This window comes from Vanellus vanellus, assembly GCF_965231255.1.
Source record: "Vanellus vanellus genome assembly, chromosome: 8".
Lineage (NCBI taxonomy): Eukaryota > Metazoa > Chordata > Aves > Charadriiformes > Charadriidae > Vanellus > Vanellus vanellus.
The window spans coordinates 20,974,164-20,986,852 of NC_138913.1; positions in this window are offsets into that span (position 1 = coordinate 20,974,164).

A 12,689-nucleotide genomic window follows, 5' to 3' on the forward strand; every position below is an offset into this window, starting at 1 on the left:
TCATGGTTTGAATGGTTTGGCCTTCAAAACATCCTGTGGCAAGGCATGCCATCGTTTAATTATGTTCCTACGGAAAAAGTAAGGGGTTTTTTGTTTGTTTTAAACTTGTCAGCTGATTATTTCATTATGTACTTATAGTCCTTGTGTCATGAGAAATATGGAATGTGCCTTCACCAGTCACCTTTTCCATACCTCCTCTGATTTTATAAACTGCTATGGTTTGCCTTTCCCACCCTCTAATTCACATCATCTCTTCCAAGTTTAAGAATAGCTTGTCACCACATCCTACATCTTCACATAAACTTCTGAACACTACGAGAGGACCAAAACCACACAGACTAAGCAAGGCAAGAACAAAGCACGAACTTAGTGGCGTGATGAGGCTTTCTCTTTTATTTTCCTATTATTTGCCCTTGTAGGGTATTTTTTGCCTTTTTTATTACTGCCAGCCACTCCACTGTGAAAAACTAATGCTATATTCTCAACTCAATCTCAGCAAGGAATTTTGAGTATGTGTTTTGAGGCTTTTTGTTTGCTTGGTTTGGGTTTTGTTTTTTTAGGAAGTTCTAGTACTCTAACATAAGTCAGACTGAGGCTTAACCACTTCATTATTGGGACCTTACAAAAATATGACAGATGTGAAGCACGGCTTCTTTGTGTAAAGGCTGTGTGAACCTCTCCGCTTCAGCATATCCATATGTCTACTAATTCTATTATTTATTATAACTGCCTGATAGATTTCCCTTGTAAAAAGTCATCCTTACCCATCTTAAGCTTCCCAGATCCCCTTAAGAATTGGCATGCTTTTGCTATCTGCTATTCCTTTGGCACCAAAACTAATTTAAGACATATATTATGCACTACAGTCAACAGCTCAGTAATTTCGCATTTGAATTCCTTCAAAACAGCTGGGGCGTACCATTTGGCCTTGACAATTTGCTTCTACTCATTTTCATGGATTTGTTCTAAAAACACCTACTGACATCTCAATTTGAAAGCACCACAAAACCTTTGCGAGACATAATTCAAGTCAGTTAGACCACATCACACCAGCACACACGCAGAAAGAGCGGAGACTGTCCCACAGAAAAGGATACGCAGAGAAGGCTTGGAGCCATCTCAATGTATTATGCAATTAAAAGACAGCATTAACCTTAGAAGTTTTAAATGCCAAATTTGGAAAGGGTCAAAGATCTTTCTCTTCATTCACACAAATGCTAACGTGACACCATTTATAGCTCACCAGAGGAAATTTCCAAGCTGAATGGTAGAACATTTTGCTAGTCCAAGGTGCCGTAAAAGTTGGAAGACTAAACATTACATTTAGCTATAAGCAATCCCTAGTAGGATCACATTAGTGTGGCAAGGAAAGTACAGACCATCAAGACTGGACGCAATACCTTTCCAAAGGTAAACAAACAACAAACTGGTTTGTCCTTGGGGTTGGGTTTTTTGTTTGTTTTTAAAAGGTTGCCATGCTTAAATGGTCTGTTACCTAAAACACCACAGCAAAGACTACACATTTTCAGGTCTAAGTTTATGTTGCAATATAAACATCTTATAACATGAAAAGGTTATGTAATGAGGGGTGTTTCAGACGAGGAAAAAAAAAAAAAAAAAAAAAAAAAAATCGAGCTCTGTTCCCACAGGCATCTTTGTTTCCTGACACCCAATTCTTTCCACGTCCCTCTATTTGTCATTTAAGTTCCTTCTGCTTACAAACACAACTCAAGATATGTTCTTTCGCTTATTTACAGGGTTTGGGCAGAAAGAATCAGCACAACCAGAGCAACAACTATGCTTATTCATAGAATCATAGTGGGATTTTAATTAATGGAACAATTCCTGTTAGAGCCCCTGTTTTCTCAACAGATGCTCCAGTTTAACACTCCAGTTTAGCGTTGCTGCTGCTTTTTAACTGATGTTTTAGTCAATTACTAAAACTGTTGTTTTAGTTAGTTACTCCGGTAACTATCATGCCTCTCCTGGAGAGGCATAGCCCTTAGCTCTGTCTTGGTATGAGAGGAAGAAAAAAAAAAAAAAACCTAACAAGGACAACCTAGCTAACAGAAGAAAGTTAAACATCTAGAAGCAAGAAGAGCAATGGGATTTCTCTCAGCCTACGTATTGGTTCTCCAAATATCATAGTATCCCTACATGAAACAAAACCACTTTCAAGCACTGCCGCTCGGGCTGATCCCGTGGCCAGCGATGCCTGGTCTTCAGAGGAAGGTGACTGCCGGGAAAGAATGCATTGCCAGCACTGAATAATCCCTTCTTAATATATCACCTTCAGGATCACAGGTAGATCCATACAAGATAAACCAAACAAAAGTAAATCCCCACAAAACAAACCCCAAACTATCTCCAAACACAGAAAACTGCATAATTTCACTAAATCTAAGTCTCAATCCTCAGCAAAATAACTTTTCACTAAGGTGAAATGACATTTGTTTGCCCACAGGGGAGGCTAAGAAAAGGGAGGATTTCACATCCTCTGACTTATTTTGTCAGGTTGAATTTGATCTTACCCACATCATCAATTCAGACAGCGAACACCAAGCGCTCCAAGGGAAAGGAAGCCAGGCGGTTCGTGAGAAGAAAAAGTATCTTTTAAACATGAATATCACTGAATATCCCACCCTATCAGGCATGTACATATGCTAAAGGCGTTTACCATCCTCAGCCCAATGTAGTTTCTTCTAAATCTGCTGCTTAAAGAGCACCATCTCCTCCCCTAGTTCATACACTCCCGTTGTCCTCCCTGGTGGGTTTCTAAAACCTAGAGCTCCAAAATAAGTTGCTTCATATGAGAGCTCGCAACAGCCAGAGCTAGATCTACAGCAACTCAACACTAACTGACATCCCACCCCGAAACAGAATCCATCTCCATTATCAGAAGGGCTGTAAAAGACAACAACCAGGGAGCACAGAGCGCGACAGACCAACCCGACATCATCCTTCTTGTGCTCCTATACCAGGCCTGGCGAGCAGAAGGCTCCAGTTTAACTCTACGAGCATTACAGCAAGCCGAAGAGCCGCCTTCTCGCAGGGGACAAGTCAGCAGTGAACAGGAGATCAGGCTGTTGTTTCAGCAATGTGCATTCCCACAATGTGCACAACGCACTTCTCTATATCCCTCCCTTGGGAAATCAGGGGGCAGGCCGGGAACTGAGCAAGCAAGAAAAAACTCAAAGTACCTTTCTATTCCAACCTGGAGATAAAAAAAAAAAAAAAAAAAATCCATCATCCAACTCTTTTCATTAGCACTAAGACTCAGACCTTCAAATATGTTAGTGTGCTTAATTCCTGTTGAATTCTTTATAGGCAAGGCATTTAAATACCTACAATCCGGTCGTGATTGACTTAGGTGATCTATTGGTTTTCTTTAGACATTTAATCAAGTCTCTGAATCATAATACAATAAAGAAAGAAAAACGTATTTGCAGAGACAGTTCAATTTTAAAAGGCAGCAGGAGCCAGCAATCCTAAAAGCAGCATCCATGCCAATGAAATATGGCAGCAGTGACTCTGCACCTATTAACACACTCTTCTCTTCCACATGAAAGATAAGTTTTTTTAATTATTTTTACTCAAATTTTCTGGTCAGCTAAGAAAAAGTCAAATAGGCATAAATTACAAGAATCTTTAAAATTATAGCCATAAAATACACCAGAAGTGCAGCTTTGTCTCAGGACACACAAATCGCATCACGCAGGTTAGCAGGACGTAAAGTCTATCTATACATAGCCTACTGTGTGGCTGCACGATTTGGCCATGTGGGTCATTATTAAGAATAAAATGAATTGAAGGATTTTGCAGCGAGAAGAAACAATAGAATTTTAAGGACCTTTAACAGATTGGAATTCAAATTTAGATTGCTTTGGGATTGAAGCAGAGTTTTAAGATTAGAACTACATTTTTTCAGACCTGATAGGACTGCAGAAAATGTATGTTAGTGTTCCCTATCGTTGGAGAAAGCAGAGCACTGGAAAACTGAAGAAGAGTCGCGCTCTCAGCATCATCCTTACATTTCATAGATCTGGGCTCTCACTACGACTTCTTTATAGAAAATACCCGAGATGTCTTAAGAGGGCATGGGGCCCGGGCATCCACAGTCACACAGCTGACAAGTCAGAAGGGTCCTTTTCACTGTGCGTGCAGTGAGCCCTATTGCTCTCCAGGAGCACTGAACGTCCGCAGAGCCTGCTTCGCTACTCACGCAGTGACCCCAGCCCACAAGAACAGGCAAACCGGGTCTTTGTCAAACACATGTAACCATCAGAGCCTCTCTTGTCAGGCCCAGCAAATTGAATTCTTCAGCACTGCTGCACACGAGCAGAGCAATTTCACAAACGCTGGCTTTGGGGCGGTTTTAGAAGTACTAAACCAGTACACCGCAGATCTATAGCATAAGCCTTAAGTTACTATTAGTGAATACCACTTGGAGTAGCCTTTCCCCAATTTTGTCTTCTGCTTACACAGTGCACAGTCAGCACGTCCTGCTGGTTTGGCACCATTTATACCCACAGAACAATAAACCGCTGGAGTTATCCAGAGCTTGGAGAGGTCATGGCCACCTAAATTCAGCCCCTTTGCTCACCTGAGAGCCTTCCCAAAAGACCACACAGACCCTCTCCAAGCATGCCATGGTTTGCAGTGGTGCCACTACACATCGAGCACTTCAGCAAACAGACCCAGACAACATGAAAGCCGCGACAGAGGGCAGATTTTAGCAGTACTCATTGCTGTGGTAGTCTGAGCAAGCCAAGATCTAAAAATAACCTGACCAGCAATTTCAGAACCTTTGTGGAGGCAGAGCTGTTTCAATTCAGTCCTTAAGCAGACCCGAAGGTTTTGACTGTAGTGATATTAAACCCCTTTTATAGCAAAGATAGATATCTAGGTCACTTACACGCGCATGTCACACACAAAGCCAAACAATCCTCCTTCTTCACTTTTAAACAACGATTTCAGTCATGCCGAGGGCAGTAAGCTTCAGCTAATCCTTATGCAACCAGACTTGCATCTCTAGGAACCGACTTCTATTTTTGAAGGTGGCACATCACAAGGACCTGCGCCCCTTTTTGGAAACAAGTGACTAAAAAGGAACATAACAGTTTAGGCAGTCTTCATAATATAGACAAGCTAAAAATCAATTCTTAATCCAGACAGTACTCTTCCCACCTCTAAAGCTCTCTATCTAAAAAAACCTTTATCCACAGACCTACCAGTGGGCTAAACTCTAGCAGTGTCACAGACCACTTGCTTTCACTACTAGCTTTTTTTCCTCCCCGTGACCTGTTTTTTTTGTTGCATCTGCATTGCTGTGTACCCGCAAAAGGTCAAACTGCTTGACCGTCATGGCTTACCCACATAAGCGCTCGTTTGCAAAGGTAAGAGCAGCTTGCAAGCCTCTGGTTCACGCACAGCAGTGCTTCCTTCTCACGGAGGTACAATTTTACTGCCTCACACGTGCTGAACCTTCAGCCTTTTTGGGAGTGACTCGAAAGGTCGTCGTTCTGGGTTTCCATGCGTATCAGCTCAAGAATTTCAGCCACCAAGTTCTGCTCAGCTTAGCAGTACAACAAGAAGAATAAGTGTTTCCTTCCACTTTTGCAGAAGAGAAAGATGCACACCGCACTAGCAGAGAACAAACAATCCCTTTAAAGTCTAAGCATAACACAATATCTCGGTCCATCATTGTAAATATTTTAATAAACTTTTTCTGTGCGAGTAGAGTTTTTTGCCCTGGATAAGGTATGTCTGTAAAGCTTAAGGAGGTAACAATAGCTACTACTTGATAGACCAGACGAGCCATCTAGCACAGTGTCTCCAAGAATACCCTACAATGGATGCATAAGGAAGAGAATAAAAGCAAGAGAAGCGCAGAATTATACTTGCCCAGCATAGTCCTTCAGCATCCTGATATTTGTTGCTCACCATCATTCTCAGCCAGAGACCACAGTGTTCAGTTTAATAACTTCAAACCTTAATAAAAATCTGATTACAAGAATAAAACCAAGGAACCTGTCGCCCCTAGCCGACTGGGATTTCGGCTGTGATTACGGTTGCTACAAACTATGCAGTGCCCGAAAACAAGAGGAAAACTGCAAATACAAGTCGGTAGGAGCACCAGGACCTGCACAGCACCTGGCCTCTGTGGGAAGCAATAGTTTCCCAGAGCGCGGAGTGGCGGTGGCAGCTCCTACCTCAGGCAGGGACAAAAGGCCAGCCAGGGCTGCGCCGCCATTATGCGGTGAAAGGGACAGGGAACAGGGAGGTTACGAGGGCAGCAGCCAGTTTTACTTAACCATCTCTGGCACACCTCGATGCCAGCTTATACCTGCGTGAAGCAACAGCTCTCCGATCTGCGGGAGCTCGGGGGGAACGTAGTGGCACTCTGCTTGCTTCCCTCAGCAAGGGACATACAGCATATTCCTTTTACCTCCACGTCCTGCTCCAGCGCTATGGCAACGTGAACAACAAATAAAAGTCAAGACAATATGAACTTTGAGCAGAAATTGCCATTTTCATAGCCTCTGCTGAAAAATAGCTTTGGGAAATTTTTAGTGAATTTCCACATTTCCTTGAGCTTCTTTTGCCAGTAATTCAATAGATCCTGAGACTTGGTCTCTGCCTACGCATTGCTTTTCACGGGCAGATCCCCAGGTAATAATTATGCTTTGGCAGTTTTTTCACAGTATCACAGTTTTTTCCAGGGAACTTTTCATATATCTTTTATAAAAGCAGTGCCCAAAGGCCAATCTGGTGTTACGACTGTTCTTCGCAATTTCTCCCTCCGGTTCCAGGTGGCAGCTGCTGTCCTGAGACAGCAACAACACAAAACCCTGGGAAGCAACGCAAGAGGAAGGACCCATTAATACGCCCTGTAGCTTCCAAGGAACAGCTACTTGAAAATAAAGCTGTGCATTCTCTCCACCTTCAGTTTGCTGTGTCTGGGTGTCTCTGCTCGTTGTGCTCCGGAAAACTTCTACTTCCAACACCCCCCAAAGGCAGTACGTACCAGAGACTCAGAAAGCTTGCACTCTGCCTCAGAACTCACAAACACCGATATGAAATAACGGAACAAAGCAGCATACTTAACTTGCCACCTTGGCTCTCAGATCACCCTTCAGCTTTTTGATGCAACCTTCGCTGCTATCATACAGAGTTTTTATTCTTGCACCGTTTACATACATATAGACAAGTGAAGACACGTGCACGTACAAACGCATACAAGCCAAATTTACTGAAGAATCTGAAAGACTGTAACACCTTTCACTGCCTTTTCTGCTTAGAACATTTAATGTCCTTTTAAAGGCCAATGAAATATTTATCCACAAAGCCTCTGTCCAGGTTTAGTGATGACAGCAGGAACTGTCGCTGAAAGGGAACTCCTATCGGTGAGTTTGCGTGTCTTTATGGCTTTCCAGAAAATAACCCAACCAAACAAAAAAACCACCAAAGAACCCACAACTACACTTCAATCTTATATTTCTGAAAATTGCACTTAACCTAGTGCAGTTGTGGCAACAAGAGTTACTGCGCCTGTGTTGCGGTATCTGCAACTCTGCCTCCCGCTCCCCCTTTCCCTGCACTTCACTACTCAACTGAAGCAAACCTCAGAGCTTTGAGTGCGCCACCAGGGGACATTTTGGCCAAATCAAGGATTGAAGCAGTGACCCACAAAGCTCAAAAGCATGAGCTCTTCCTACTGAAACACCAGGCTCTCAAGCAAATGCATCCCATATGCACACATCCTCTGTGAACTGGGCACAGCTGGGGATACGCACCACATAACACGCCTACACACTAGTCCGTAGGTCACCCAGCAAATATGTGGGATGAACAACTGAGCGCAACGTTTGAATGTGGTGAGTCACATCACAGTTTTCAGACCATGGGTTCACAGCGCAAAGAACACATTGCCATGCAAAACACTAGAAACTTCCCAGCCGCCCCAGACAAACCAGCAGCAACATTCAAGTTCCGTGATCTCCTAGGCTTCACCCATCCTAAACAAGCTACCAGGGTGACCCCTTCCGCCCCGTCTGAGCAGCCCACCAGAAGGAAGGCATGTTTTCCTGATGTGTCACAAGCGTCTACAGACAAGCATCCCTAAAGCTGAGCACAACTGGGAATCCGCAAAGCTCTTGTCCCACAGAGATGGTTTATTACCTGCTAAAATGCCACAGTATATCTCACCACACTTACAAATTCCTCCACCAGAGGAGCCTGACTGCTTTCTTACTGCAACAGGATATTCCAGTCTATATAAGATAAAATAAATTTACAAATATAGGATACAAGAAATAACCAAAAACACACCTTCCAGCCACAGAAGTAATGCCTTCCTTCCTCCCTTCCATCTTCTGAGAGCACACAGGAAAGCTGTGGGAGATCTTAGACCCCTGAGGTCACTAATAAGCCTTAATTGCCTTGACCAGCCTCACCTGGGGCCTCACCCACACCTGCATCCATGGCCCAGGAGCTCTCTTACTGCCTAGGCTGGGGCCATCAGTCCCCGAGCACACCACAGAGACAAGCCCCGGCAGTTGTCCCATGCCCTGAGCCCAGCACCCGCAGCCTGGCACAGAGCTGTGCAGGGAGTAGTGGTCCCAGCCAGGGCTGTGTTGGGGGGGTCCTGGGCAGGGATGGGGGGGGAAAGGCCCCCAGGGAGGCTGGTTGGGGAGATTAAGGGTGATTAGTGCCCTTCGGCCCTGGAAGAAGAAAAGCAGCTGTGGCCTCTGGAAGACAAAAAGGAAAGGCTCTCATCTGTTGATATTGTCTCTGAGCCATGTGTCTTAGTTAAACTCTTCTGTTGAGACAGATCCCATTAAAATTGGCCTTTGACTAGCTTGTTATTCTAGGCTTCTCTTGAATTAAAAAAAAAAATAATCCTGTGCAATCTTTGCGATGCACCTGTAAATGACTTGTCCGACGGGGTTTGTACTTTCGATCGGACAGGAACGTTAGCTACACAGAGCTCGCTGGTAAATGCATTTAGTGAACTTTGACAGCTCTACGGTGCCGTAAGGTCGGGGACTGTCAGTGGTCTGGCAGCTCATAAGGCAAATCCTGTGCCTTTACTCACTGAATTTATGAGAATATCTCCAGTGCAAGCTGCTGCTTTTCTCTTGCCTATACTTGTTTAGAGAGAAATCCTGGAACTGCTGATTTTGCTGGCTCCTGCGTTCTCTCTGGTAACCAGCGACTAAAGCAAGCCACCCATTCGTTTATGGATGCAAAGGCAGAATATTACACATTTCCCTTCAAACAACAGCACACCCTAACACACGCAGGAACTAGAGCTCAATGGCTAGGCATTCGCCTGCGGCAAATCTGAGGTAGCAAATAGTAGAGAGCAACTACTATGCAAAATTCGGGCCCGCGGGGAATGATTAGACACTTGCTACTTCCACTAAGGCTAAAACTGTGTAATAGTTCCCCTGAAGACATTCATATGAAAAATATCCAAGCTGATGAGCTCTGGACCATCTTAGTATCTCGGTGATCTGTTTATGTCCAATACAGCCCTGTCTTATCCCCAGTGGGGATAAGATGGTTCTGCTCCTGACATGTACAGGTGGCCCCCGGTTCTTGTTAACTATCAAGGACAGACCAGGGCTGTTTGTTGAAGCCTACTTCTGTGGGCGCTGGGTCAACTCCCTGGTTTCTGTAGTGATCAGACTTGACTTTGATGAAAGACTGAGATGCTTCAAAGTCTTGACCCAAGATGTCCAAACTGAGAAGACCTCTTTTGTCCTACCCGCCTCAGCTTCCTCAAGCTAGAAGGGGTCAGCACTTGTATAGGAGACCTCAAAATAAAGCAGCATGTTGTAAAATGAGAGCAAATTTCCTGACTACCTCTCTCACACTTCTCCTGCTTCTGTGTTATGCCCCACCGCCAATTCACAGTCATGGGGTCCATCTCCTCACAGGTGCCCAATCTCCTTTCCAGATCTGGCGGCTCAGACCATTGTCTTCCTTTCTATCCCATGGTGAGATTTAGTGTCTTTGTCCTTCATACAGGGATGCAGAGTATAAACTCCACCATATAGTGTCCTCTTTGCTTTGCCACCACGCTCTGGGCTATTCTGCCTCATCTTCCAGGGTGACAATGTGCAGCCAGGCCCTGCAGGGACGCAACAGTCCTCTTAAAATCTGCTTGGGAAGTTTCCATTCAGTATCTTCCACACTTGTCATCAGGCAACTTTTCAGCTGTTTCCTGCGTGGATCAGATTGGACAGGGGAGAAAAGTGCTAACACTTTGAGATGGTGCTGCAGCATGATCAGCTGGCCCCATTAGCTAACTAGGAACACCTACAGAGGTGCAGCTGAAATCCAAGCCTTCTTATAGAATATGCCCAGTATTTTCATCCTTCCTGACTTGGAAAGGAATTTTATTTTTCCCAGTGAAAACAGATACATAAGGAAATGAGCAGAGACTATTGTGAGCAACCTCTCTTTCCCGAACTCTACCAGAAGCCTGTGCTTAACAGTTGGTGTTTCGTAGGACATTTCCCCTGACTCGCTGTCCATGGCACCTTCCCCAGTACTAGCAGCTACTAAGAAAAAGACTCATCAAAACTCTTAGGTCTGTTTCCAGTTAAGGGTGCAGTAAAATAACATGTCATTTATAAAATCAGATGGAAAAACCCAAAGAACAATTTAAAGACAGGCTGTTTTCTTCTCAGAAAAATAAATGTCAGCCTCGTCCCACCTTTTCTCCTATACACGGGACAGACTGAGAATAAGAGAGGTCAAATGGTTCTTTCTGTCTCATGAGCTGAATATTTCCCTTATGCTTGCACTAGTTTGTGGGAGCTAGCAGCACCTTTAACGAGCATGCTGGAGCGGTGAGTGAGATCCAGTTATTGTCTTCAGGTTGTTCCTAACTATTAACACAATTGCCGAATGACTAATACCTGCCTACAGTCCATTGCCTGCCTGACCAGTGTCACCCAAACTGCAAACCAGATTACTTTGGATTACTTTGTCTCATCTCTCCGTTTACCACATCTCCTCTCCTAGACTGCAAGCTCTGGGAGTTCAGCTGCTTTTTTTATCCCTTCCTTTAGCAGCAAGCAAATGTGGCCCCGCCTTGACAGATTCATGAGGGTAACTGCTTTTAGTCAAAAAGATGATACACAAATTTAAATACATCGACATTTCCTCACCGAAGTAAGCAAAACCGGCGTGGCTTTGACTTGCAACACAGTCATTTCAACAAAACATTTGCTTCTTATAAGCAGCAAAAGAAAAGAAAAGATAGGGTATTTCATTCCTTGATTAAATCCAAGAAGCAATGGATGCAGGCTGATTTCTGTCTGGGCCCTGAGGGAATCCACATCTCATGTGAGAGCACTATGGCTGCCAGGCTACAGGATAGCCAAATCTTAGAGTGTTGTGATGTTCTCCTACAATTTTTTTACAAGTCACAGTCACCAGAGCAGGAACTGAAATCCAATATATTCTTGCTTCTGTGTATTTGCTAACCACTGGGCTAGAGAGTATTTGTCATTTCTTTTTCTCTGGCTCAGAAAATACAGATTTTATACTGTGGGGACACAGGTCCAATGGGAAAAACTGCGGGTGTATTGCCCTTTCTTCCTAAGATACTCAAAAGTGCTGATAATTCAGTGGGACTGGATTATCCAGCCCCACCCAAGTGCAGACTGGAACTGGCTGAGGGAATTCCAGTTTCTGGGCAAATGTATTAACCCCTGAGTTAAGTAAAAGGGAAAAATGACTGTGAAGAAAAAGTCCACTCCTGGAAAAAAAAAACAAAATCCCAGGAGTAACTAGTTAGAGGATTTGACCTGAATTCATAAATAGTTTTGGGATCACCCAAATATAATTTTCCCAACAAACTTACTATTCAACAGAATTTTTCTTCTGATTTTGTAAGCCAGTTGGTTCATCTAGGGTAGCTCACTATAGGCATTAAACAACAGTAAATTTAAGAAGGTAAGGTTTTCTTTTTATACAGCTTGGGTAGAAAGGAACTCACTATGGGCCTCCTTAGTCCACACTTAGAAAGCTGTAGCCTGGTTTTCTAGAGTGGCCATCATGGCAAAATTATCACTGTGAGGAACACAGCAGACAAAATGACCACAGTCATCCTCAGGAATGACATTCTCCCAAATTAAAGGTCACAAAATGCCTGACAGAATTGCCCTTTTCATAAGTCATTGGAAGTATTAAAACTCCTGAGAATAGAAGACAACACGGTATCATCCTTAGACCCCAAAAATGAAAGGGCACCTAATTAGAGGTTTCACAAATATCAACAAGGCAAAGTTGAAGCAGACGTCACTCTGTGGGAAGGCATTGCATTTGATTACCCCATGATGGAGACTATGGCTGTGATCGCTGCCGCTGCCACCACAGACAGGTCATGTCCTTCCCCCACCTCCATGGGCACGGCTGCCAGGCAGTACAACCCCAGTAAGAGGGGGAGGCAATCACCAAACTCCTCCACATTCATTTTTAGCCTTCAAAAAGAGAAGAGTAGACATCAGAGCTATTTGCGCTAAAGACGCAGCAATGATAAAATATCCATTGGATAAACTTGGGGCATCTTTCACCAGGCTTTTCAGAGCTGGAAGGCTAATGATACTGGTTAATAGGGCTTGACAAGCCTAGCAGACAGAGATGTTACTCAGACTGGGGATATGTAATTA